The 25,191-nt window shown below is 39.1% G+C and overlaps 3 long non-coding RNA genes across 4 annotated transcripts in view; 2 read left to right on the top strand and 1 right to left on the bottom strand.

Annotated features, from left to right (window-relative positions):
* The window catches only part of LOC138978821 (uncharacterized), a 67,657-nt gene that overhangs the window by 20,140 nt on the left and 22,326 nt on the right, over positions 1-25,191 (top strand). Inside the window, exon 2 of the long non-coding RNA XR_011459819.1 lies at positions 6,348-6,430. This is a non-coding gene — a long non-coding RNA (uncharacterized lncRNA). The remainder of the gene's footprint in view (positions 1-6,347; positions 6,431-25,191) is intronic.
* On the bottom strand, positions 15,063-18,898 carry LOC138978823 (uncharacterized). Of its 2 annotated transcripts, XR_011459822.1 has the most exons (4): positions 18,067-18,898; positions 17,456-17,571; positions 16,418-16,478; positions 15,063-15,261 (listed from the first exon to the last, which is right to left on the bottom strand). It is a non-coding gene; the product is annotated as an uncharacterized lncRNA (long non-coding RNA). The 2 variants fall into 2 exon arrangements; XR_011459821.1 differs by lacking the exon at positions 18,067-18,898 and having other exon boundaries at positions 17,456-17,927.
* Positions 19,426-24,968, top strand: LOC138978825 (uncharacterized). The gene is made up of 5 exons (XR_011459824.1): positions 19,426-19,741; positions 20,519-20,597; positions 21,511-21,629; positions 22,250-22,296; positions 23,257-24,968. It is a non-coding gene; the product is annotated as an uncharacterized lncRNA (long non-coding RNA).

The following is a 25,191-nucleotide window of genomic DNA, read 5'->3' as shown; positions in this document are numbered from 1 at the left end:
AGCTAGTTATCAGCATGAAACAAAAAGTGGTCCATATTAGGAGCCCTTCCTAATTAACTGTCTGTGTCTGCGTCGAAGATGTTACTGTGAATGTGTTTTTAAAAGACACTTATCAGGACGGCATTCAAACCACACGCACCAGACCGACTAAATGTAACAAACAAGTCGCGTAAGGCGAAAATACAACATTTAGTCAAGCTGTCGAACTCACAGAATGAAACTGAACGCAATGCAATTTTTCAACAAGACCGTATACTCGTAGCATCGTCAGTCCACCGCTCATGGCAAAGGCAGTGAAATTGACAAGAAGAGCGGGGTAGTAGTTGCGCTGAGAAGGACAGCACGCTTTTCTGTACCTCTCTTCGTTTTAACTTTCTGAGCGTGTTTTTAATCCAAACATGTCATATCTATATGTTTTTGGAATCAGGAACCGACAAGGAATGAGATGAAAGTGTTTTTAAATTGATTTCGAAAATTTAACTTTGATCATAATTTTAATTTTTTTAATTTTCAGAGCTTGTTTTTAATCCAAATACAACATATTTATATGTTTTCGGAGTCAGAAAATGATGAAGAATAAGATGAACGTAAATTTGGATCATTTTATAAAAAAAAAAGTTTTTTTACAATTTTTAGATTTTTAACGACCAAAGTCATGAATTAATTTTTAAGCCACCAAGCTGAAATGCAATACCAAAGTCCGGCCTTTGTCGAAGATTGCTTGGCCAAAATTTCAATCAATTTGATTGAAAAATGAGGGTGTGACAGTGCCGCCTCAACTTTTACAAAAAGCCGGATATGACGTCATCAAAGACATTTATCGAAAAAATGAAAAAAAAACATCCGGGGATATCATACCCAGGAACTCTCATGTCAAATTTCATAAAGATCGGTCCAGTAGTTTACTCTGAATCGCTCCACACACACACACACACACACACACACACACACACACACACACACACACACACACACACACACACACACACACACATACACCACGACCCTCGTCTCGATTCCCCCTCTATGTTAAAACATTTAGTCAAAACTTGACTAAATGTAACAAGTCGCGTAAGGCGAAAATACAACATTTAGTCAAGTAGCTGTCGAACTCACAGAATGAAACTGAACGCAATGCAACACTCGTAGCATCGTCAGTCCACCGCGCACGGCAAAGGCAGTGAAATTGACAAGAAGAGCGGGGTAGTACTTGCGCTGAGAAGGATAGCACGCTTTTCTGTACCTCTCTTCGTTTTAACTTTCTGAGCGTGTTTTTAATCCAAACATATCATATCTATATGTTTTTGGAATCAGGAACCGACAAGGAATAAGATGAAGGTGTTTTTAAATTGATTAGGACAATTTGATTTTGATAATAATTTTTATATTTTTAATTTTCAGAGCTTGTTTTTAATCCAAATATAACATATTTATATGTTTTTGGAATCAGACAATGATAAACAATAAGATGAACGTAAATTTGGATCGTTTTATATATTTTTTTTTTTTTTTTTACAATTTTCAGATTTTTAATGACTAAACTCACTCATTAGTTTTTAAGCCACCAAGCTGAAATGCAATACCAAACCCCGGCCTTCGTCGAAGATTACTTGACCAAAAGTTCAACCAATTTGGTTGAAAAATGAGAGCGTGACACTGAGTGCCGCCTCAACTTTCACGAAAAGCCGGATATGACGTCATCAAAGACATTTATTGAAAAAATGAAAAAAACGTATGGGGATTTCATACCCAGGAACTCTCATGTCAAATTTCATAAAGATCGGTCCAGTAGTTTAGTCTGAATCGCTCTACACACACACACAGACAGACAGACACACACACACACACACACGCACATACACCACGACCCTCGTCTCGATTCCCCCCTATACGTTAAATCATTTAGTCAAAACTTGACTAAATGTAAAAAGGACATTATGTGTTGCATCCAAAAACTATGTGATTAAAACATTATCAGAAAAGGAAGGGCAATGAAAATCCTAAAATCTCCAACTCGAGTCACTTCCTGCAGATACATGGAGAGTAAAGTCCAGTCAATCAGCCACCCTCTCGGCCGGATGTTTTGGGGAAGGGGGGGGGGGGGGAACTAGAACAAAGACCTCTTTGTGGTCAGTCGGCTTTCTCAGGGCCAGCAAAGCTCGCCTCAGCAACACATGTGAAAATGATTAACTCGCTCGGTACCGTAGGTTTGCTAAGGAATAGAGACGAACTCTTATCTGGCTGGCCAAAAATTGTCAGTTTAAAATGACCTACTTTCTCTGTTCAACGCACGGGCTATTCGTACTGTATCTCCTCTTGTGCACTTACAAGGCTCTTATGGAGAAAATAAGAGATACCAAAAAAGGTGTGTGTGTGTGTGTGTGTGTGTGTGTGCGAGTGTGTGTGCCCATAGTGTGTGCGCGCGCGTGCATGTGTGTGTGTGTGTGTGTGTGTGTGTGTATGTATGTTTGTGTGTCCCAGTGTGTGCACAGTGTGTGCCTGTGCGTGTGCCCGTGTGTACCGTTTGTGTGTCATTATATGTCAGTTATAATGTGTGTGTGCAGTGACGGTGTGAATGTGTGTGTGACGGTGTGTGTGTGTGTGTGTGTGTGTATGGTGTATGCCTGTGCAATGTGTGTGTGTGTATGTATATAATTATATATATATATATATATATATATATATATATATGTGTGTGGGTGTGTGTGTGTGTGTGTGTGTGTGTGTGTGTGTGTGTGACCGTGCTGAGAGAGAAAGAGAGAGAGAGGAAGCCGATAATCGTCTGATTCTGCAGACTCGCCGAGAGGCGGCCAGGGTTTGGCACCAGGCTGATGAAAACGCAGAATAATCCATCAAAACAACACTCTAACATCAAGTTTTAGAAACCAGAAAAACGTATCGTAACTCCATAGGTTTTGTGGTGTTTTGCGCACTGCTGAAACGCGTTTAACACGACGTGAATCGCCGTGCGTTAACGTAGCGAAAACGTCCAAAACACAGACACCAAAACTCGATGTTTTACCGTGTTTTGCACCCTGCTAAAATCCCAGGGATTTTATTGCGTTACGGCAGTTTTTCTAACTTGATGTGAATCGCACAGGTATAATGCCACAAAATTCAGTTGATTAACTTCATGTTTCATGTTATATGCCACGTTATAGTGCCAAAACGTGACTTTTCGCCCAGTGTGCTATACTCGCCGAAACACCTGGAGAAATGCAAAAAGCCCTGGATGGACTAGATCGTTATTGTAAGAACTGGGGACTAAGCATAAATATTGAAAAGACAATAGTTGTTTTTTCGCGGGGGAAAATACGGAATATCCCAAATTTTGTCTTGAATGGAGTACCTGTCCAAGTAGTTTGGGACAATGTGTACTTAGGTGTACTATTTAATTATAATAACAAATTTCATAATGCCATGAAACGTCAATGTTTGATTGGTAACCGTGCAATGTTCTCGTTAATTCGAAAATGTAGAAAACTAAATTTACCAATTGATGTGCAATTGGATCTTTTTGAGAAGTGTGTACATCCAATTTTGTTGTATGGTTGTGAGGTGTGGGGATATGATTCATTAGACATATTGTCAAGGTTTCAATTGCGATTTTTAAAAATGCTTCTTGATGTATATAAAACTACACCCACTTGTATGGTTTACGGAGAGCTTGGTCGTTATCCAATTAGAATTGAGGTACAATGTCAGTTACTGGTTTATTGGTATAAACTGATGAAAGAAATGAACGATGGTGCGAATAAGATGTCTTGTTTAATGTTAAAACTACATTTGAAGTTGTACCATGTACAAAACGTTAAATTGCCCTGGTTGTCGCATGTCAATACTATGTTAAAAAAGTTGGGTCTATCATATTTATGGACAACTCAGAGTCTTGCCGTCTCAGGTTTTAAAAACGTTGTAAAACAAAGGCTAAGAGATCAATTCCTGCAGGAATGGAACACTGACGTGAATGCCAACAGCTTGTGTTTTAATTACAGAATATATAAAAAGGATTTTTGTCTGGAAAGGTATTTGCTTTGGTTGCCTAGGAAACTCCAAGTTAAACTAGCAAAATTTAGAACAAGCAATCATAAGTTGCCAATACATCAGCACAGATTTTTTAATGTTCCTAGAAATGAAAGATTGTGTGACATGTGCGATAAAAATGAATTAGGTGATGAGTTTCACTATTTGTTCAGTTGTACCGACGAAAGTATAGTGTCTGAAAGAAGAAAATTAATTAGTCCTTATTACCGATCTCACCCAAATTGTTTAAAATATGAACAGTTAATGAATTGTAAATCTAAGATAAAACTAATGAAGCTAGCAAGATTTGTAGCCCATGTTATGATTTTAGTATGTTAGCGTTATATCTAGTTTCTTTATTGGTATGTATATATATATGTAATACATGCTTTTGTTTTGTGTTTTTACAAAAGATGCATGGCATAATGGTATTGCCAATTTACTTCGGCTGTATATTATCGTTGTCCGCTTAATGTATACATATTATCTGCCTGATTTCTTACCTGATTTTGTTAAACCTATTTTTCTTTTTGTTTGCATGTATGGAAGTGTATATTGCCAATTTAATTTGGTCGTATAGTATTGTTGTATTTGTCCGCTCAATTTGTATACATATATTAACTGTCTGATTTGTTACCTTTTTTTTGGTTAAAGTTATATCTTTGTTTCAAAGCCCTCTGGGCCCAAAACAATAAAATACTTGACTAAAATACTTGACTTGTTAAGCAAACAAACAAACAAATTTGAACATTATTTCAACATTTTACCCCATGACCTAGCACTTTCTTTTTATATTTAGTCAAGTTTTGACTAAATATTTTAACATCGAGGGGGAATCGAAACGAGGGTCGTGGTGTATGTGCGTGTGTGTGTGTGTGTGTGTGTGTCTGTGTGTGTGTGTGTGTGTGTGTGTGTGTGTGTGTAGAGCGATTCAGACTAAACTACTGGACCGATCTTTATGAAATTTGACATGAGAGTTCCTGGGTATGAAATCCCCGAACGTTTTTTTCATTTTTTTGATAAATGTCTTTGATGACGTCATATCCGGCTTTTCGTGAAAGTTGAGGCGGCACTGTCACGCCCTCATTTTTCAAATTGGTTGAAATTTTGGTCAAGTAATCTTCGACAAAGCCCGGACTTCGGTATTGCATTTCAGCTTGGTGGCTTAAAAATTAATTAATGACTTTCGTCATTAAAAATCTGAAAATTGTAAAAAAAAATAAAAATTTATAAAACGATCCAAATTTACGTTTATCTTATTCTCCATCATTTGCTGATTCCAAAAACATATAAATATGTTATATTCGGATTAAAAACAAGCTCTGAAAATTAAATATATAAAAATTATTATCAAAATTAAATTGTCCAAATCAATTTAAAAACACTTTCATCTTATTCCTTGTCGGTTCCTGATTCCAAAAACATATACATATGATATGTTTGGATTAAAAACACGCTCAGAAAGTTAAAACAAAGAGAGGTACAGAAAAGCGTGCTATCCTTCTTAGCGCAACTACTACCCCGCTCTTCTTGTCAATTTCACTGCCTTTGCCATGAGCGGTGGACTGACGATGCTACGAGTATACGGTCTTGCTGAAAAATGGCATTGCGTTCAGTTTCATTCTGTGAGTTCGACAGCTACTTGACTAAATATTGTATTTTCGCCTTACGCGACTTGTTATGTTTGAGAACATTAAATCATAAATTGCCAATTCAGAAAGGCAGAATATTAAATAAATCACATAACCAAAGAATATGTGTTATATGCCAGTCTAAAGAACTCGCAGATGCATTTCAGTACATTATTGTTTTGTGTAATATTATTGAACATTTGAGGAAAACGTTGTCACCAGTCTTACTTTTGGTGAAATTCAAAGGCAATGAAATTTAAACATTTTTTGAAATAACACAAAAGGCAGAACTTACTCAACTTAATGTATTGTATTATTTATATTATGAAAAAAATATGATTTTTTTGTTCAGGTAATTTTATAAAAAAACAAACAAAAAACAAACAAATGACACATTTCTGATTCTGATTAATTAATTACACACCCGGTTTAACATATTTATTGTTATTATTTACGAAGTGTTGTGTCCCATGATTATATTTCTAATTTGTTGTTTTTATTGTACTTTTCTGTCATCAAATTCATGTATCTCTAGGTGTTCTTTAGCATAAATATTGCCTTGCTGTGCCTTATTATTTTCCAGCTTTTAAGTTAAATTTGAATGATGTGTGCATTAAAAAATCAAACAATGTCGATATGAACTAAATGTTTTGACATAGATTTACGTGAGCTCCTTTTTCTGTTGTTTTCCAGCTTTTAACCCGAGACAAAAAGTTAACGTTTGAGGATGCAGGTACGCTGTCTCTTTCTCTTTCTTCTGCTGATTTCCATCGCAGGTAAGACACATTTGCTCCATTTCCATAGCAACAGGAAATTTGTGATTGTACGATTATGCTTTTTATAGTTGTCTTTGTGTTAAAAAATATGCGATGTGGTGGCAGTTATTCCATTCATTAAATACTAGACTGAATGGGTACACGAAGGCGGGAGAGGACGTTAATCTGTCTATGTGTGTGTGTGTGTGTGTGTGTGTGTGTGTGTGTGTGTGTGTGTGTGTGTGTGTGCGTGTGTGTGTGTGCGTGTGTGTGTGCGTGTGCGTGTGTGTGTGTGTGTGAGAGTGTGTGTGTGTGTGTGTGAGTGTGTGTGTGTGTGTGTGTGTATATATTTATATATATCCCATGACCTCCCTTCTTTGTCTCTGTTACTTCAGTATGGGTATATATGTTGTATTTTTATAGCTCAATAAATACATCATGGACTCAAACAAATATATGATAGTGCAGATTCCGATTTGGGCAAAGAACTACTTTCCTCCCGACCTTTGACCTCGCGCCGAACAATGTGACACATTTGTATGAAGTTCCAAAATCGTATTGCACGGCTCAGAAAACCATATCAGTTGCACGCAAAAATGAATCTCAGAACTGATCTGATGTATGAGATGCAATAAGCAAACGTTTCTTTCATTATGAAAGCAATGCAGGTCGAAAAAAACGAACATTCAACTTACAAGATACCCAGATCTTGCTAGCGCATAGCGAACCAAAACAAAAACACGAGTACCCTCCATCGTTAGCAGACGACTTTTGAGAATCTGTCAGTAGTGTGTTTTGGTGTGCGTCTTCAGTTTCTCTGGCAGTGTCGGTGTGGGAACTGACAGAAGCTAGGGAGCACAGATAATAGAAGCACTGTCACATAGATTAATCACACAATCAATACACATTTGGCTCATGTTTTAAATGACAGTTTCGAGTTTGTTAGTCAAACTCAAAGCAACAACACTGTCACTGGTGGCATGCGTAGCGAGACCGAGAAGCGTCCTTACTTGGCACGGTTTGGCTTCGCTATCAAACATCGGCTGTTTCACGTGTTTTGCGAGCAAGTCTACTCTTTTGCCTGGCTCTGCAGTAAGTCCACATTGGCGATGAAGCTATCCAAGAACTTAACATGTGTGTATTTTTCCGTAATCCAGTCATATTCCTTCAACATGCAATCAATCGGCGGTGACAGACGTGTCAGCAATTCGCAACTTCACCAACTCGGTCCCGTTTTGCTCACACCCATACCAGTTTAAGTTCATCTATGCAAACACACTCGCAAAACAGTTTATCACGTAGATACATTTCAAATAGGGAGCAAATGGTTAAATCTAAACCTACATATTTGTTCCCCAAAATTTGCTTCTCTGTCAATAAGCCTAATTGTATAATAACACGTTCGAGAAAAACAACGTGGAATCGATTCTGAATCGAGTAAGCCAAATGGGTCCCAAACCCGTTTCGCCCGTTCTGCCGACCTGGCTCTCGATTGATATTCCCGCTGGGTCTTGACTGAAATACAAGCCATATAAAGAACCACTCGTGTTGTAACCTATATATATATATATATATATATATGTGGGCGTCTTCAATCTTGGCACGGAGAGTGTGACATTTTGTAATTTAAAGTTGGATTGTCACAAAAATTGGCATAGTAGTCCGTTGTTCTTAATTAAACTGAAACACATACTTTTCAAGAGAAAAAAGCAATATTTTTGGCAGTTAAAAGTCCGTTAAATCTCATTTTTAAGCCGATTTTTGTGAAATTTGGTTAGTAGGTCTGTTGTTTCTAACTGAATATCATAACATACTTTTCAAGACAAAAACCAAAGTTTTGGCAGTTTGAAAAACCGTTAAACCCCATTTTTTCACCGATCTTAGTGAAATTTTGTAGGTAGATCTGTTGTCCCTAACTAAATTTCAATTCAAACTTTTGATGAAGAAAAGTAAACTTTTGTCCGTTAAAAACAGTTAAGGTTTGATATTTTTCTTTGATTTTGACGATGTTTGTTTGATAGGACCACAAACCCTGACTGAATTTAGATATACACCTTTTAACCTTTGCCGTGCTTCCTGGGTTCACCTGTACCCAGAGACACACTAAAATCATTGTAACTCTGGAACCATTAAAGGTATCGTTTTGAAATTTTAAGTATCTCTCACACACCTAATTTGCTCTCTGTCTGCAAATTTTTAGTGTGTACATGACAAAACATTAAAATTAATTGATTATGTTAATTAACATAAACACTACCGATTGCGCGGGTTCACGCAAACCCATACTTTTAAAGAGTAGTAGTGATTGTAACTATCCCTCTGCCGACGGCGCGGGTTCTGCTACACCCATAATTACCAAAGCGGCGGAACAGTGTCTGTCTGCCTGTTTGTCTCCAAGAGACTGTCTGTCTCTCTGTCTGTCTGTCCGTATCTCTCTGTCTGTATGTCTGTTGTCAGTTGCTCTGTCTGTCTGTCTGTCTGTCTATCTGTCTATCCATCTATCTGTCTATCCGTCTATCGGACTGTCTATCGGACTGTCTGTCTGTCTATCTGACTGTCTGTCTCTCTCTCTCTCTCTGTCTCTCTCTCTTAGTCTCTCTCTCTCCGTCTCTCTCTCTCCCTCTTAGTCTCTCTCTCTGTCTCTCTCTCTCTCTGTCTCTCTCTCTCTCTCTGTCTCTCTCTCTGTGTCTCTCTCTCTTAGTCTCTCTCTGTCTCTCTTTCTTAGTCTCTCTCTCTTTCTTATTGTCTCTCTCTCTCTTTCTTAGTCTCTCTCTCTCTTTCTTAGTCTCTCTCTCTCTCTTTCTTAGTCTCTCTCTCTCTCTCTCTCTTTCTTAGTCTCTCTCTCTTTCTTAGTCTCTCTCTCTCTCTTTCTTAGTCTCTCTCTCTCTCTCTTTCTTAGTCTCTCTCTCTCTTTCTTAGTCTCTCTCTCTCTCTTTCTTAGTCTCTCTCTCTTTCTTAGTCTCTCTCTCTCTTTCTTAGTCTCTCTCTCTCTCTCTCTTTCTTAGTCTCTCTCTCTCTCTTTGTCTCTCCCTCTCTCTCTTTCTTAGTCTCTCTCTCTCTCTTTCTTAGTCTCTCTCTCTCTTTCTTAGTCTCTCTCTCTCTCTTTCTTAGTCTCTCTCTCTCTTTCTTAGTCTCTCTCTCTCTCTTTCTTAGTCTCTCTCTCTCTCTCTCAGTCTCTCCCTCCCCCTCTCCCTCCCCCTTTTCCTCCCCCTTTTCCTCCCCTGCAAGAAGTCGGTGAAGGGAGAAACTCGATGCACCCACTGAAGTAGCGCTGTGGGTTTCCCTGAACCCACCCCGTCGTTAGAGAAATAAACGGTAAAAACCCTCTTTCAAATGTATGGATTCAGACAAACCCGCATCGTCGGGCGTGTGTAGTCAAAAGCGGCATCCGGCAAAGGTTAAGAAGAAAAACAAACTTTTGTCAGTTAAAACCCGTTATATCTCATTTCTGCACCGATTGTGGTCATCAGACGTTGAGGTTAAGCAGACTGATATTTATAGCCTACTCCAACAGGATCAAGCCTGGTACAGGTTCACAGGCCAAATACCTGAGTGTACCGGCTGAATAACAGTGTACGGGCCGAACAGAAATATGTACGGATGACGTCACGACGAAATTACGTATTGTAATGACGTTCAGCGTTCCATTTCGTCATTTTGAAGAATAAATTGCATTGAATTTGCTTGTCAAAACCAGTAGCCATTTGGTGTGTACATCTATTTTGAGTTTTGAACAAAATTCAAACAAGCCTTGCAGCATTTCGATTATATATTTTTTTTATTGATTTTACTGAATTTTAAATCGATTTTGTCATTCAAAATTCACTGTTTGGAGAGTAACATGCTTGTGGTGTGTTCTCAGGAGTGTTTTTTCCAAAGTCAAATGTCTCTTGAATCTTTGGGGTATGGCAACATAATGATTTCATAAGAGACATCCATAGTGTGATTCGACTTGCTATTCACAGCACAAAGAAGCCAGTGAAAATGTGAGTTCTTGAGACCATTTGTTATTGAATATGTTAGTGTATGTGCTTTGCTGGCCTTAGATGATTCTACTCTCATATTTTCTTGAAAAATGGATGTACGCGACCGACTTTTTACCGTGCCTGTTTAGGCGAAATGCCTTGTCATTTATCAACTTTGCTTAGCATCATTTAACTTTCATCCTTTGTGGTATTTTCAACACCTGTATCGCATTTGAAAACTGTGTAATTTTAAAAAACGAGCACTTCAAAGTTGCGTGTTGACCGATGTCACACATTTCGTCGCCATTTTGACTCGCTCATCGGATTACAAAAATATATTATAAATTCACAAGAACAGATTTTTGTAATATTGAGCGTTCATTTTATTAGTAAAATGCCTCAGAAGGCAAATGAATAACATTTGGTTCTGTCATATTTGCAGCAATGTGTCCAAACACATCCCCAAAGTTGTACACCTATCAATTTTTGGTCTGTGCTCAGTATCAGAGACGCCCACCTATATATATACTAGAGGAATACCCGGCTTTGCCGGGGTGAATCGCGAGACAGAGACAGACAGCGTAGCGGTTCATCACAATCGCCTTTGCAGGCGAAGTCCTGTCAAACGGGATTGAGAATTTTAGAGCTTATTTCTTAGCCCTATATTATCTGTTGTGGCTTCTCAAATGCCAGAACATACAGACAGACAAAAGCCGCTAGACCACATCACAAACAGAACTCTACAATACACAGGTTTTTGCCCACACACACACACAAACACACACACACACACACACACACACAGAGAAGCCGTATATATATATGTATATCTATATCTATAAATATATAGAGATAGGTGAGAGTGTATTTTTCGCGTGGCTATAAATTGATTCGACCTTTTCACTTTGACAGTAAGAACAACTTACGGGTGCAAGGGAAGCGTTCTGGACAGCGCAGTGACATTCTAAAAATAGTAACTTAGAAACGGGAATATGGATTGAAGCCACACGAAGGAAGGGAGATAAACGCAAAACACTGGAGAAGATAAGGAAGAGTTACTTGTAATGGTGAAATGAACACAAAAACCAAAATCGGTTCAGCGCTGCGCGCTGAGAGCACGTGTTGAAATATCTCATCGATGATATTGTGTCCGGGGTGTAGCTGAATACGGTGTCCAAATTTGAAAAAGATCCACCGAGAACTTTGGCGTTGTGATGTGGTGTAGCGGCTTTGGTGTGTCGGTATGGGGGCGCGGGTAGCTGAGGTGGAACCAAACTCGGTTCAGCGCTGCGCGCTGAGAGCACGTGTTGAAATATCTCATCGATGATGTTGTGTCCGGGGTCTCTCTGAATAAGCCCACCAAATTTGAAGCAGATCCATCGAGAACTTTGGCCGTGCATAGCGCACACACACACACACAGACAGACACAGACAGACACAAGTCGTATATATATATAGATATATATATATATATATATATATATATATATATATATATATATATATATATATATATAAAACATCAGAAATTGTGAAAGAAACAATTGAAAGTCAGCAGAGACTTTCTTCCGAGATTTGTTAAAATCTCTTAGCAGAGATAGAGAGAGAAGTAAGTATCCCTTCACAGACAGCCTATTGGGAGCATCAGACCCTCCTCAAGGGGGACCAAGATTTACAGAGCAAAGTCCCTTTGTGGGGGACGTATCGCAAGGTAATCTAGTCCTGAGGAGGACCATTGTATTTGTACCTAGACCAGACACGTGTTTCGACACTATTGTGTCTCATCAGTGGTCAGGTGGTACTGATGGCGAGAGTTGATGATGATAAAATCGTTTATTTAACGTCACTCTGTAAAAACATTGGCGACATTTGTCTTAGATTAAGAACACACACAGGCACGCACACAAACTTTCCCTTTATGTACAGTGGTTCACCACCCTCCCGCTCCCCGCACACCCTCGCTCATCTAATTAAAAATGGTGTTAAGAGATACTTGGATATAAAATGGTATTTTTAAAAGTTCTGATAAAAATATATAGTAGCTGTATGAGAAGCAATGGCGTCAGCGGCAGCAATGTCTCTTCATATCCAGGGACCAAGTGGGTGCGTGTGCATAAGTCCAGCGATAAGTTTGGGACCTTGCCACCCAAGGTCTTTATTAAAACTTAAAAGATAGCAGGCGAGAGTTGTCAACCCATGGTATCCAACTAAGAAGCAAACCATTCTCTGAATGGTAGCTTCTGTTGGCATGGGAGACTACCCTCATCTGACAACCCCAAGAGGATATCTGTGAAGGGAAACACTTTGATTTAAGGCCAAAGTGTAGAATTGATACTTATTAAGAAAGAATTTAGAAATTTAGACAAGTTTTAACCAAGAAATTAGGTTAAAACAAGGGAAATTTGAAAAAGCCTAAAGGGAGGTAACTCTGTACCAGCCTGCAGATCCAGAAATGGATACGCGAACAAGTTAGATCTAATTTTGAAAAGGTTAAACAGGAAAAGCGGTCAACTTTTCACTGCTGTTCAACACAGGACTTGGTAAAGAAGAAGTTTTCTGCTTTATTCAATTGGATCGCTTTAAAGGCGATGCAACTTTCACGGTGACCACATTATAAAACATCAGAAATTGTGAAAGAAACAATTGAAAGTCAGCAGAGACTTTCTTCCGAGATTTGTTAAAATCTCTTAGCAGAGATAGAGAGAGAAGTAAGTATCCCTTCACAGACAGCCTATTGGGAGCATCAGACCCTCCTCAAGGGGGACCAAGATTTACAGAGCAAAGTCCCTTATATATATATGTGTGTGTGTGTGTGTGTGTATGTGTGTGTGTGTGTGTTTGTGTGTGTGTGTGTGTGTGGGTGTGTGTGTGTGTGTGGAGATCGATTCTGAAGAAACTACTGGAAATTCCATGAAACTTTACATACAAATTCTTCCAAATGATATCCCTATATATGTTTTATTTTTATTTTGATAAATATATTTGCAAAACTGGCGCCGCCCATAGAAACCTTCCTCGTGAAAACAACTAGTTCGTCGTCTTCGCTCTGTGATTTAGGCAAAGAGGTTTTTGGGTATTGATAAAAACATTACAAGATGTTGGATGGGTCGTTGACAGACCAGCTTTATTGTCAGTCCGAGGGGGAGCATATCGTCTTTTTCTTCATATTTATTGACCAAGGCCTGGGTCAATAAATATGAAACAAAAGTTGATATGCCCCCCGAGGACCGACAAAAAAACTGGTCTGACAACAAACCACCAAACATCGTTTTTGTCATCATTTTGGTAGTGAGACAATAAGTGCAAAATCAAAGCAGGGAGCCATGCTTTGAAACACAAGTTCCGTTTCGAGGATACATGTTTTGGGGCCCGAGTACGTTGTTGCAATTAAAGCGGGGCTCACACACAGGTGGAGCAAGCGGAGCAAGGGTGGAGTAGGCTGCACCAGGCGGAGAGATGACGCTACTTCCGTTGCAGGAGTGGAGAAAGTTGTGTGTGCGGTGCGGAGCAAGGAATAAGCGGGGCTCACACACAGGCGGAGCAAGCGGAGCAGGCTGCTCCGATCCTGCTCCGCTCTCCACCTGCCCTCTCACACACAAGCTCCGGTTCTGGAGCAGGCTGCTCCGATCCTGCTCCGGTAGGGGATTCCCCTATGATATGACGTAGATTCTCCACTCGCGCAGTCTGATGGGAAATATTTTTACACGTGGATAAGAAGTGGCGGGAAAAAAACACCGTGATGTTTACCAAAGGAGACAAAAGTCTTGTCTTTTATCGCAATTACTGAACATATTTCTAAATGGACTCTGTATAAGTCAGTGTGTGTGCGTGTGTGCCAGTGCGTTTTAGAGCTTTTCAGACACAAACTATGTGAGTGTGGGGGTCGGGTGAAGAGAGAGGTGGACTAACAACTGTTGGGACATGTTTTAAGTTTTGGTTCTTTTTTATATTTAGTCAAGTTTTGATTGTTTTATCGAGTTATATCCGAAGCTTCAAAGATGTTGAATGTGTATAGTTACACTAGCTTACATGGAATCCATTCTTTTTTTTTTTTAGATCTACTACTAACAATCTCTCTTGCAGACGGTTAGACTGTTGCTTTATGTTACGCGCAATATGGCTTTGATTTAGATTTAGTTTTTTTCATGTTGTGTGTGGTTTGATTTAGCTTCACTCTACTCAGAAGAAATGTTTTAAACATGATTAACAAAATATTACTTTATGGATGTTTGCAAATAGAAACGTACGTGTGTCAACAGCGCAACAAGTTTCTAAAGAGGACGATATAGAACGCTCATGGCCGGACCGTATCAGGTTGGGGGGGCCCCCAATTGTGTTCGGGGTTCATTAGTTGAGGGCGCTAGGGAGGTCTGGACGTTTTGAAATGTAGATGAGAATATGTGGAATCTAGCTGGCGCGTTCTCAGAATATTTGTCATGATTTATTGATTTTTATTTTATTTTCACCCTTGGAAAATACATGTTCAGGCCGGGGGGGGGGGGGGGGGGGGGTGACAGGAACCCCCCCTGGATCCGTCCTTGACGCTAGACAAAAAAGTATCTGTGCTGTAGCTTTTTTTATGTTTTATCTCACCCTCATTTTTGAATGTTGTTTCCACACACACACACACACACACACACACACACACACACACACACACACACACACACACTTTTGATCCCATTCCATGTATTGCGAAGACTTTATTCAGGGTTTTAGCTAGTACTTAAACATCCAATTTCAAAGCACAAGTCTGAGCTGAGAATAGATATGCATAAATGTGTAAAATAATGGTGATTTGTGATCAAAACACTTCACAGGGAAGCTTGTTTATATGTCTTATGTATGTCTTCCATCGCCCTGGCAACATCAGAACTCCACACCAGCCTGCAAAAGTATAAACATAAAGGGTGACACAAATGAAACAAATGCAGCCCATAAAAATGCTTAATACTTCTTGACCTGTTGACCTAGTTAGTTAATATTTGGCGATTATTAACTATATCTTATGCATGACAAAGGTCAACACAGTGGCGAGTTCACAGGTCAAATGGAGGGGTAATTTGGAACACTTTTGAGTTTTGATCTAGCTGTAATCTTCTTTTTTCAGCACATTTTCAACCAAAAAAAAAAGGACTAAAACATTACGTCTCCAATGATTTAACAAGATCGTAAGATTTTGTTGATCTTGTCCGAGTGGATTTTGTGTATACAAGTGTTATCTGATAGTTACCTTATTGCTTCATGTGTCATTAACGGTGTAACTGGTTGTCTGAGGGATGCATTGACTAAGATCTCATATATGCTAGATGTCGAAAAACTACTCAAATTACCTGCCCTCGAAAGGGTGGTAACCAAGCTAAAAAAAAGACGCCATAGGAAATTAAGTAGCGTGGAAGGATGGGAGGGTATAAACTATGAGAATTGGGTAAGTATATTAATTATACGAACATTTATTATTGAAATTTTCATTTAAATTACATAGTTTATACCCTCCAAAACTAACACTCTTAAATTCTTTAATGCTTAAATCGGGTTAATTAGTGTACGGCTCCATATAAAACCCGAAACGGTTGAGTCTATCCCCGAATTCGGATCCTTTTTGGAAAGAGCCCAAAAGACAGACCATTTCACCTACAAGTTACAACATTGTAACTTTTGGTATTGGTCATACCTAAGCTGAAATTAATGTACAGCAAATATACAGTGCAAAATGCCGTTAACGGTCTTGCAGGCAACTCAGTTAGCTATCCTGCCTATGCAACTGACTCACGAAGTCTCGCACACAGATAAACAAATGAGGGAAGGGGCCTGTGTCGTCTTCAACCAATAAACACACACACACACACACACACACACGCGCGCGCGCGTGCACTAAAGATGAATATTGCATATGCATAATGCAGAAGAAGACAACTTAATCTGATAATCTATAGATGTAGTGACTGGTGCAATATTTAACGAATTTAAAAGGACGACTCTGAAATGTATCATGTGAACCAACTTCTCAATAAACTAAATGAAGACCAGTTTAAAAAGTTACCTGTTTCATTTTGGAATGTTTTTGGTCCCATCACATCTCTGATGTACACTCCATAGACGCACTGTAGTAATAAAAAAAAACTGTTACTTTAAGGAGAAAAAAGATTATGCAGGGAGGAAGAACAGTAAGAACAACAGAATCAGCAGCAACATTCACTAATCTTACTCCACATAACACATAACACTGAATCTCAGTGAAGAGTTAGTGATCCAAATATTTTAATTAAACAGAGAGACACAGAGAGATTGAGAAGGAGACAACAGCTATGTGCATGTGCGTGTGTGTTTGTGTGTGTGTGTGTGTGTGTGAGGGGAGATTTAGTCATTGAAAACTAATCACTTTCTACTCTTCAATATCAACAGTCATAGACATAAGATTAAGAGCCACTGGGAAAGTTGGACATGAACATGTATATGTTGCAGGTGAGGAGGGGGGGGGGGGGGGGGCTGGAGGGTCTTTGTTGTTTGTAGATTATAACTTTAATAGCACAAATTCCTGTTTTGTAACACTGTAATGTATAAGTAGAAATGACTGTGGAATAACTTTCTTCTGTTATATCAGTATGATTATTTGCAAAGTTACCCGGATCATTGTGGCATCCTCTTAATCCTATCACGTCTGAGACATTAGTAGACGTGCCTGTAGAGGGAAGGGATGGGGGAAGGGGGTGGAGGGTGGGCATAGAGAGTGTCGGTGTAATATGAAGGAGGGAGGGGAGAACCATTGGTAAATAAAACTCTTATAATATCAACAGTTCTGAAACTATTTGAGCACGAGTTTCCCATTACCACACAAAGGTGCAGATAGCAACAGATGTTACACCGAGAGTGGGGGGGGGGGGGGGACTTTTAGAGGGTTAGTTGTTGGACTGTAGTATCTGAATAGCAGTGCTATGGGGTGAGGGTGGTGCTGGGGCGGAGTATGTATCGTATGTAACTTGAATTGGATATTAATAAGCATTCATGATCACTCAGACTAGAGCTAAAAACGGTGTTAATCTTCACAGACATTACATAATATGAATTCACAAGCACGTACCTTTTGTTTTGCCCTTGAGTTTGGTAGAAGGCAATATTGAGTGTCGAACACAAGTTGCATTGATCACTGACACTGCGTCACCCTGCGGTCAATCTCCTCTGATCTGCAGATTGCACCTGCACAAACCCAAACAATGTTATGATCGCAAAAAGCCTGCATAGCCAATGGATCTAAGAACACAAACACTCGATGGATCTAATTAGAGAGTCTGCAAACGAGTCATTTTACGTTGGAAATTCAATGACAATCTGTCAGTCAATGAAGCAGATAGATCTGTCCCTGCGATTGTTTTTTGCAAGCAGATACATGTTTGAACTTCACTTATCCCGTTATCATTCAACAAATTGATATCTTGCATGATGAATTTTGTGCCGAAGAGCTGAACAAACAATCAAAATCAAGCAAGTGGTACATTCAGAAGACAAACTTCAGTCGCAAAAAACAAACTGACGAGAAAGAACCTAGCTTAATTACTGCTGTATTGATTTCGGCCAAACCAACGCATTTGCATACCGAAGTCATTCCTCCTTTGATTCCAATCATTGTACATGATCTTAATGCAAAAATATATACGAAAACAAGCTGATCGAAATGAGTAACATTGCACCTACCTGCATTGACTGTAGTCTACTGCAAAAGCGAAGGTCGTCTGCGACTGGAGATTTCGAAGTTGAACAGCAGCGTTTCTTCACACTCAGCTGTTGGCTTCCTCGGAAAAGTGAAAAGCGTGACTTGAAATCTAGCGGAAACCACATTCTATCTTTCCGTTTCGGCATTCTTGTGTAAAATCCATGAAAAAGTTCTTTCGAAAAAGGCGGCCGTCGTTATTTGGGATGCCACCTAGTGTCACACTACTATTTCCGGAGAAAGTGATGAGCGCGCTGATTGGCTGCACCGCTGCACCGGAGCCAAAAAATAGAAACGTGTCCTATTCCTTGCTCCGCTCCGCACACACCACTTTCTCCACTCCTGCAACGGAAGTAGCGTCATCTCTCCGCCTGGTGCAGCCTACTCCACCCTTGCTCCGCTTGCTCCACCTGTGTGTGAGCCCCGGTATTCACGACTTTTTTCCGTGACCTTTCGGATTTCATGGGGGCTGCCATTTTGGTTTTGATGCGCTTCCTTTTCCGGTTTACGTATTTTCCGGTTTAACATAGCATTTGCGTTTTTTTGTCAGAAGAGTGATATTTGGTTATGAAGGAAGTCAAGTCCGCCATTACCTGCAACCTCAGTTGAGTGTTTACTTTGAACTTAAACTTGAACCGTAACAGTGTGTAGCCAGTTCGCAAGACCTGTTCATCTTCCTACCAGTTCCAACTGTTGTTATCAATGGGTCGCGCAGCTGGAGGAAGTGTTTATTTTCATTTGGAGCCCAACTTCAGTTCAAAACCAGTCAAGAACTGGCCTTGACATTCGTTTGGAACTTAGTTCAACGAGTATTTTCTCGAACGTAACCGCTTTTGACCCAGCTGGTTGGCATCATGAATTAGACGTACACCGGCAGTTATAAATCATGTTGTGCAAAAGACTGTAAAGAAGTAGAACATTGTGGAAAATCGGGAATGCTTTCTCAGTTTGTGCACCCTGGCAACATTCATCAGGAAAAAAACTGCATATGCCTTCCTCTGCAAAACAAAAGTCGCGCGAAGAATGCTGAACGGGCAGCGACGACTAGCTGTTCTTCTTCAAAGTAATAAACTACCCCCCAAACCCTGCAAGTTTGTGCGATTTACTTTGTGGACATGAAGCCAGCAGAGGGCTCAGGAATGCCCACTTAATTCCTTGATTTTACTTCCGTCACAAGAACTAAAAGAACATTCAATGTTCGTTAAATCTGTGGATCAAGTGACTCTAGAAGCGGAGGAAATGAAAATCACCGGCAGATCTGTACAAGATGTTGAATTCTGTCACGGCAGAGAAGTCTCCGCCTACGAAAGTCGGTAGATCTAGAGCAAGGTAAACATACGTTTTTCAACGCTTGTTCACAAACACACACACACGTACACAAACACACACACGCTCACACCATCACACACACACTTATGAAAGAGATGGAATAGCTGATCGAGTGATGACAAGTTGATTGATAAGTATTTTTTGGTGCGGTGAACTTGAGGCAATATTGTTCTATCAATCCATCAATATATTTTACACTTTCACCCCAGAAATGAAGCACGTGTACACATATTGAACAAAAGAACCATTTTAAGCTTCCATTGGTATTGTTTCCTCTTTTTTTTGCAGACATGTTGGCAGGAAGTGAGTGTTTCACCCCACTCTTGCAAGGTAGGTTGATCACTGATGACAAGTTCTGATTGTTTTTCCTTTTTAATATTAAACGGATGACAATCCGTACTCTGCAGATGGATCTAACCGATACACGGAAGCAACATTGGGAACACACTGTTATTCAGTCTGTGAATAGTTCATGTGTGAGGGGTATTACTGCAAGTACGTTCACTAATGTAGAGAAATAATTTTGGACTCAAACTTCAAGTTAAATTGTTTCTGCTGTCAGAGCCATCTTTCTGAAGGAACAATATTTTACATGCCACTGGATTGTTGTATATTCCTTATTTTGCAATGACAGGCTCAGCTTTCATTTGATTGTAATGTGTTTCTTATTTGAAGCTTTGTATCATAAAAGCTCTGTAGAAGTGTTGCACTTGTTTTGCAGACTGCATTAGGCGTGGTAGCTATTGCACCTCCCCCCCCCCGCCTATTTATCTAACACACCCACCCACACACATACCAGGGGCGGACCTAGGGGGGGGGTTCCTGGGTGCCCGGAACCCCCCCCACCCCCCATCCGTTTTTTTTTTTTACCTTGTTATCTTCCACGAGAGGCCTCCGATTGACCTAAAAATATAAAATTCCTTCAGCATCTGGGGGGCTTTGCCCCCCAGACCCCCCACCAGGGCTTTGTCCATGGACCCCACCGGGGCCTGAGCGGCCCCTGGACCCCTGCTCCAATTTGGAACCCCCCCCCCCCCTTATTCACAACTAGGTCCGCCCCTGCATACACAGGGTGCTGACAAAGGATCTTTTTCTATTCTCCTTCAGGCCATCGCTTAATTTCTTGCAGACTGAGGAGCAGAGGACGTTTGAGCCGCTCCTAAACCTGAGGCACACAAGCCACAAGGTAAATAAGGTATCAGTATAAAAACAAATGTTTTCACTTTGATTTTTATCGCATCATTTTTTTTAATTAAACTCTGTAAATTGTGGCAATTACACATTATGCCAATAACATTATTATGAAAAATGAAGATTTTCAACTTATCATTGAAGAAATGAAATCAAGCATTTTTGTTCATTCTGTATTTGATTATTATTTTCCAGTCTTTGGGTTGGCATAGTGGGTGAAATAAGGGTGAGGAGTGTCGGTTGGTGTTATTTTTTCGGTCTTGGTGATGTAATATTTTTCCCACGGTATTCATGGTTATGTTTGACTTTAGTGCAGATTCCAGAACAGCCTCTTAAACTGAAAAGCTACAAGGGCAACAATATAAACAGGTTACTGGTGTCTCAGGCATTGATGTTTTTAAAAAGATTTGCACAGCAATTTATGTGTTTGTAAACAGATAATGAAAATAAAGCATAACAACTTTTATATTTTGTAAGTGGAATTAAATGTTTTTATTTTGAAGTGTTTTTGTCTTTCAGGTTTTATTGGATGGGTGGGGGGTGGTTTTGGTGGTTCTGATTTTTTATGATGTAAGGATTATTTTCCTTAATTAGTTATTTAATTAGTTTATGTAGGGGGGGGGGCCGAGGGGGGGGGGGGGGGGCGTGGGATTTAAAGTGTATTTCTGGCTTTCGGAGAGGTGCTACATCTGTTAAAATGGAAATGAAATAAAACAATTGGTGGTGAGGGTTATTACAAAAAAAGTAAGGATTATTTCTCATACCTTTTTATTTTTTACCCAAAAATTATGTTACTGAAATTATTCATTAATTTTTAAAGAGGCAGACTGTGAGACAGGTGATGTAATTGAAGTTAGAATATCATGAGATGTTACTTACTTTCTTTACAATATCATCTAATTTGACAGTCCGACACTGAAGACTGCAGACTTCATGGCAGCCACTGACCTGACGATATGACAGCCATGAATTGAATATCAAACGCAGAAGAAAAAGAAGAAGACAGTCTAACAGGAAAATAATTCTGGTATGCTCATAATTTCTATGCCAGTATGAAAAAAGTCATGAATTGAAGTTTATCCAGGTTAGACATTAGCATGTCGTAATTGTGACAATGAATGTATCCGTAAACGCACCAAGAGACTTACTTTGAAAAATTGAAGTCATGCATCGTCAATATGACTACAATCACAAACTGAATAAGGGGAAATCATGTCAATTTGGTGGTCTGGATCATCAGCTGTTGCTCATTCGCTATAATGGTCTACTTGACAAAGCCCGTCTTCATGTGCTTCTTTGTTTCTTTATACCTAGTGTAGACAACATGTAGGCGTTTGCAGACTGTTTATTGTATTGCTGTTGTTTGTTTGTGAGTAAAACTATGGTGTGACCTCAATTGTTTGAAATTTGTTGTGTATGTTCTACTTTGTGTAAGGTGTTTCTCCATGCCCCCAGAAGAACCGACATTATATTAAAACCTTCATACCCTGAAAATACTTGCATACTAGATGTTGTTTCTTATTGTAATGATTGGGGACAGGCAAGCTCTTAAATTGTGCAAGCCATCAGAAAACTGTCAAGTCTGATTTGCTAGAACAAGCGATATTAACACGTTATTAAGATGAATATTTGATTAAATATGTGCAGGAACTACTTCAGCAGATTCATATGGCCAGTCTCACAATGCAAGGAAGGTGAGTAAATTGAATTATGTCTCTCCCACCTGTTCTGTGTTTAGTGTCAGCCGTGATTGCCTGATGAGAATTTGAAAACATGTTGCTAACTAACATGAACCCAACCATGAAACGTGATGTAGGTGAGTAGCCCATCTAGAAAAACGAACCTGTTCTAATTCCGAATTAGAACAGGTTCTTTTTTCTAGATGGGCTACTCCCCTACATCACGTTTTATGGTTGGGTTCATGTTAGTTAGCAACATGTTTTCACATAGAAAATGGTTGGTACCTGAACAAATATCTGCACATTACAATGAAGTCTTACTTTTTAATCTGATGGTTTAATAACCCCCAAAAACCCAACCAACCAGCACCCCCTCCCCCCACCCCACCCCTCCAAGAAGAAGCTCACATAACTACCAACTACACAATTTCATTACAGAATCAAACAATGGGAAGAATCAGGATTCAGCAGTGCTAGGTCGTTGGGGGGGATAGCTATCACTAGGCACTCAGCAATGAATAGTTGAGGTTTTCACGGACATTAACAAAATCCGGTAACCTACGGACAGTAAATTTCACAGAGAAGGGAACAAGAACGTCAAAAATGGAAAAGTATGTTTTTTCTTTCAAACCATTGATAGAGCTCTGAAGCTTCACACAAGTTTTGCAGAGAGAGCACTCGGCCTCTTCATTTTTGGCACTAAAACATGCGCACACACAAAAAGAAAGTTTTTAAAAAGTGGCACCGATGTATTCTCACACTCACAGCCTTAGAATATTGCAGTTTGTATGTTACCAAATTGAGGCATGATTTTACTCCATACCTGACCAAATCTGCGACAGTCGGGCAAACTTCTTACAAGTCGGATTGGGCCTTCAATCAAATACTCAGAAACCAGCAGCTACTTTAAGTAATACTAGTTTTGTTGTTATTTTTTACAGCTTGTACTGAATGTGTTTTCTTTTATCTCCTCAGAATCGAGTCAGCCAGAGAAAGACCATTGAGAGGGAGAGCGCACAGTAAAGCATATATGGCATGCACTTCGGTGGACCAGTGCCATCATCTTCATAACAAGAGATGCAGATCATATTTTCTTATGTTTAAGTATAGCTGTTAGCAAAAGTATTTGACGATTCTTGGGTACGACTTTCGTGTTTAATCCTATTAGCTTGTGTACAGCCCCAAAATCTGTTTTATTTTGATTTATCATTTATAGTTTGAATTTTTTTTTAATGGAATTAGACCAAATGTAAATACATCTGAGGTTGCAATATTGTTTTTTTGTATATATACCCTTAAAACTACCTCTTCGTGTAAACAAAATTTAATTGTAAAAAGAAGTGTTTGTTCAAGGGAGATAATTTGAAGCGAATTTTTTTTTAAATCAGTAAAACTGCGTAGTGACATCCTCAATTAAATAAAAAGAATAAGGAATAAAGGTATACACACGTACACAGGTTGTACCAATTTTCTTGATTGCACTGCTTTTAAGTAGAAAGCTTTTTTTCTCAGAATTATTTTACAAATAAAATTCAAGGGAGGCAATTGATATGATAAAAACGAAGAATTTTTTTCTTCTTAGAATACTGTACACATTTAGTAAAGTATAATTTACAAGACAAAACACAGGGTTTTTTGGTTTTTTTTCTGTGCCTACTACTTGACAAGAGAACCACGAGATTTGTGCAGATTATTTAAAATTTTCTGTACAGTATATTTTACAAAGACAGATCCATACAATATATATAATGTTTTCAATTTGTAGGTATGTTTTTTTTTAAATCAACAGTTCGGATAGCCACAACAAGTGTGTATGTCTTGTGATTTGAGAGCTTTAGCACTGGATGCTTAGAATCCTCTTGATCATTTACTTCAGTAGGTAAAGCCACCTTCTCCAAAATCTTCTCTCCTATTCTGTGCTTACTACAGTGGGTTTGACAAGAGAACCACGAGATTTGTTTTTGTACATATGTTGCTTTTATTCTGTACACTTTAATGATTTAATCCTATGTGCACATTTTTTTTTAACTGTGTTTTTGTTTTTGTTTTCCTGTATTCAAAGTGTGTATGGAAACCACAACCTGTCACAGCAGTATTATTAATCTGGATCTCCCTGCTAAGAACGTAATTAACAGAACGTGTGCATGTAGCTAAAGAACTTAAAAAGAATTTCTGCTACTTCACTCAAAATACGTCCATCCTCACACTCATATTTTCTTAAAATAATATTTGTTCATACAAACATGTTTGCGAATTATTCAATTTTGCGTAAAATATTCAATTACGATTTCTTTGTGTGTTGCAAAATTATGTAATAAAATTATGCAAGATCAAATTCAAAACAGCAATAAAGCTGCTGACGGCAGAATACCTCTGTTGACTTCTCTATCTGTTGGGTCAAACTATACCACAGACATGTTTCTTCTAGAAGCTCAATATTACGTGGTACAGTCTCAAAGACAGAAGAACGCAATAACCTTTTTTTGTGTAGATTCGATTGACTTTTTCCTGAAATAAAATATTCATGAAGCCGGTTCTGACTGAGTTAATATATTTCTGGAAAGCTGAACAACGCAATGCGTCTGTGACTGGTGAAGAAGCAGAGCTGGAGCTTTTTGTATTGTTTGTCGTTGGTTTTATTACACACGCACTCACATACGGTCAACAAAATGTTGCATGTTCCCACTTGACAAACAAATGCCTGCATACATGCGTGCACGTACGAACGTACGAACATTCATACCTGTGCAAACAATCTGCCACTTCAAGTTCAACACCCAAACCCCACACATTCCTCCAAAAGGAGTCTGAAGTATAATACTGGCATTTGTGGTATTGAACGAGGACCTCAACTTCCATTGTCTAGTGCATGTGGGTCTCATGTTGTACGTGTGAAACCACTTACTTAAA

Source organism: Littorina saxatilis, linkage group LG10, assembly GCF_037325665.1.
Source record: "Littorina saxatilis isolate snail1 linkage group LG10, US_GU_Lsax_2.0, whole genome shotgun sequence".
NCBI lineage: Eukaryota > Metazoa > Mollusca > Gastropoda > Littorinimorpha > Littorinidae > Littorina > Littorina saxatilis.
This window is presented reverse-complemented; position numbering and strand designations above follow the sequence as displayed.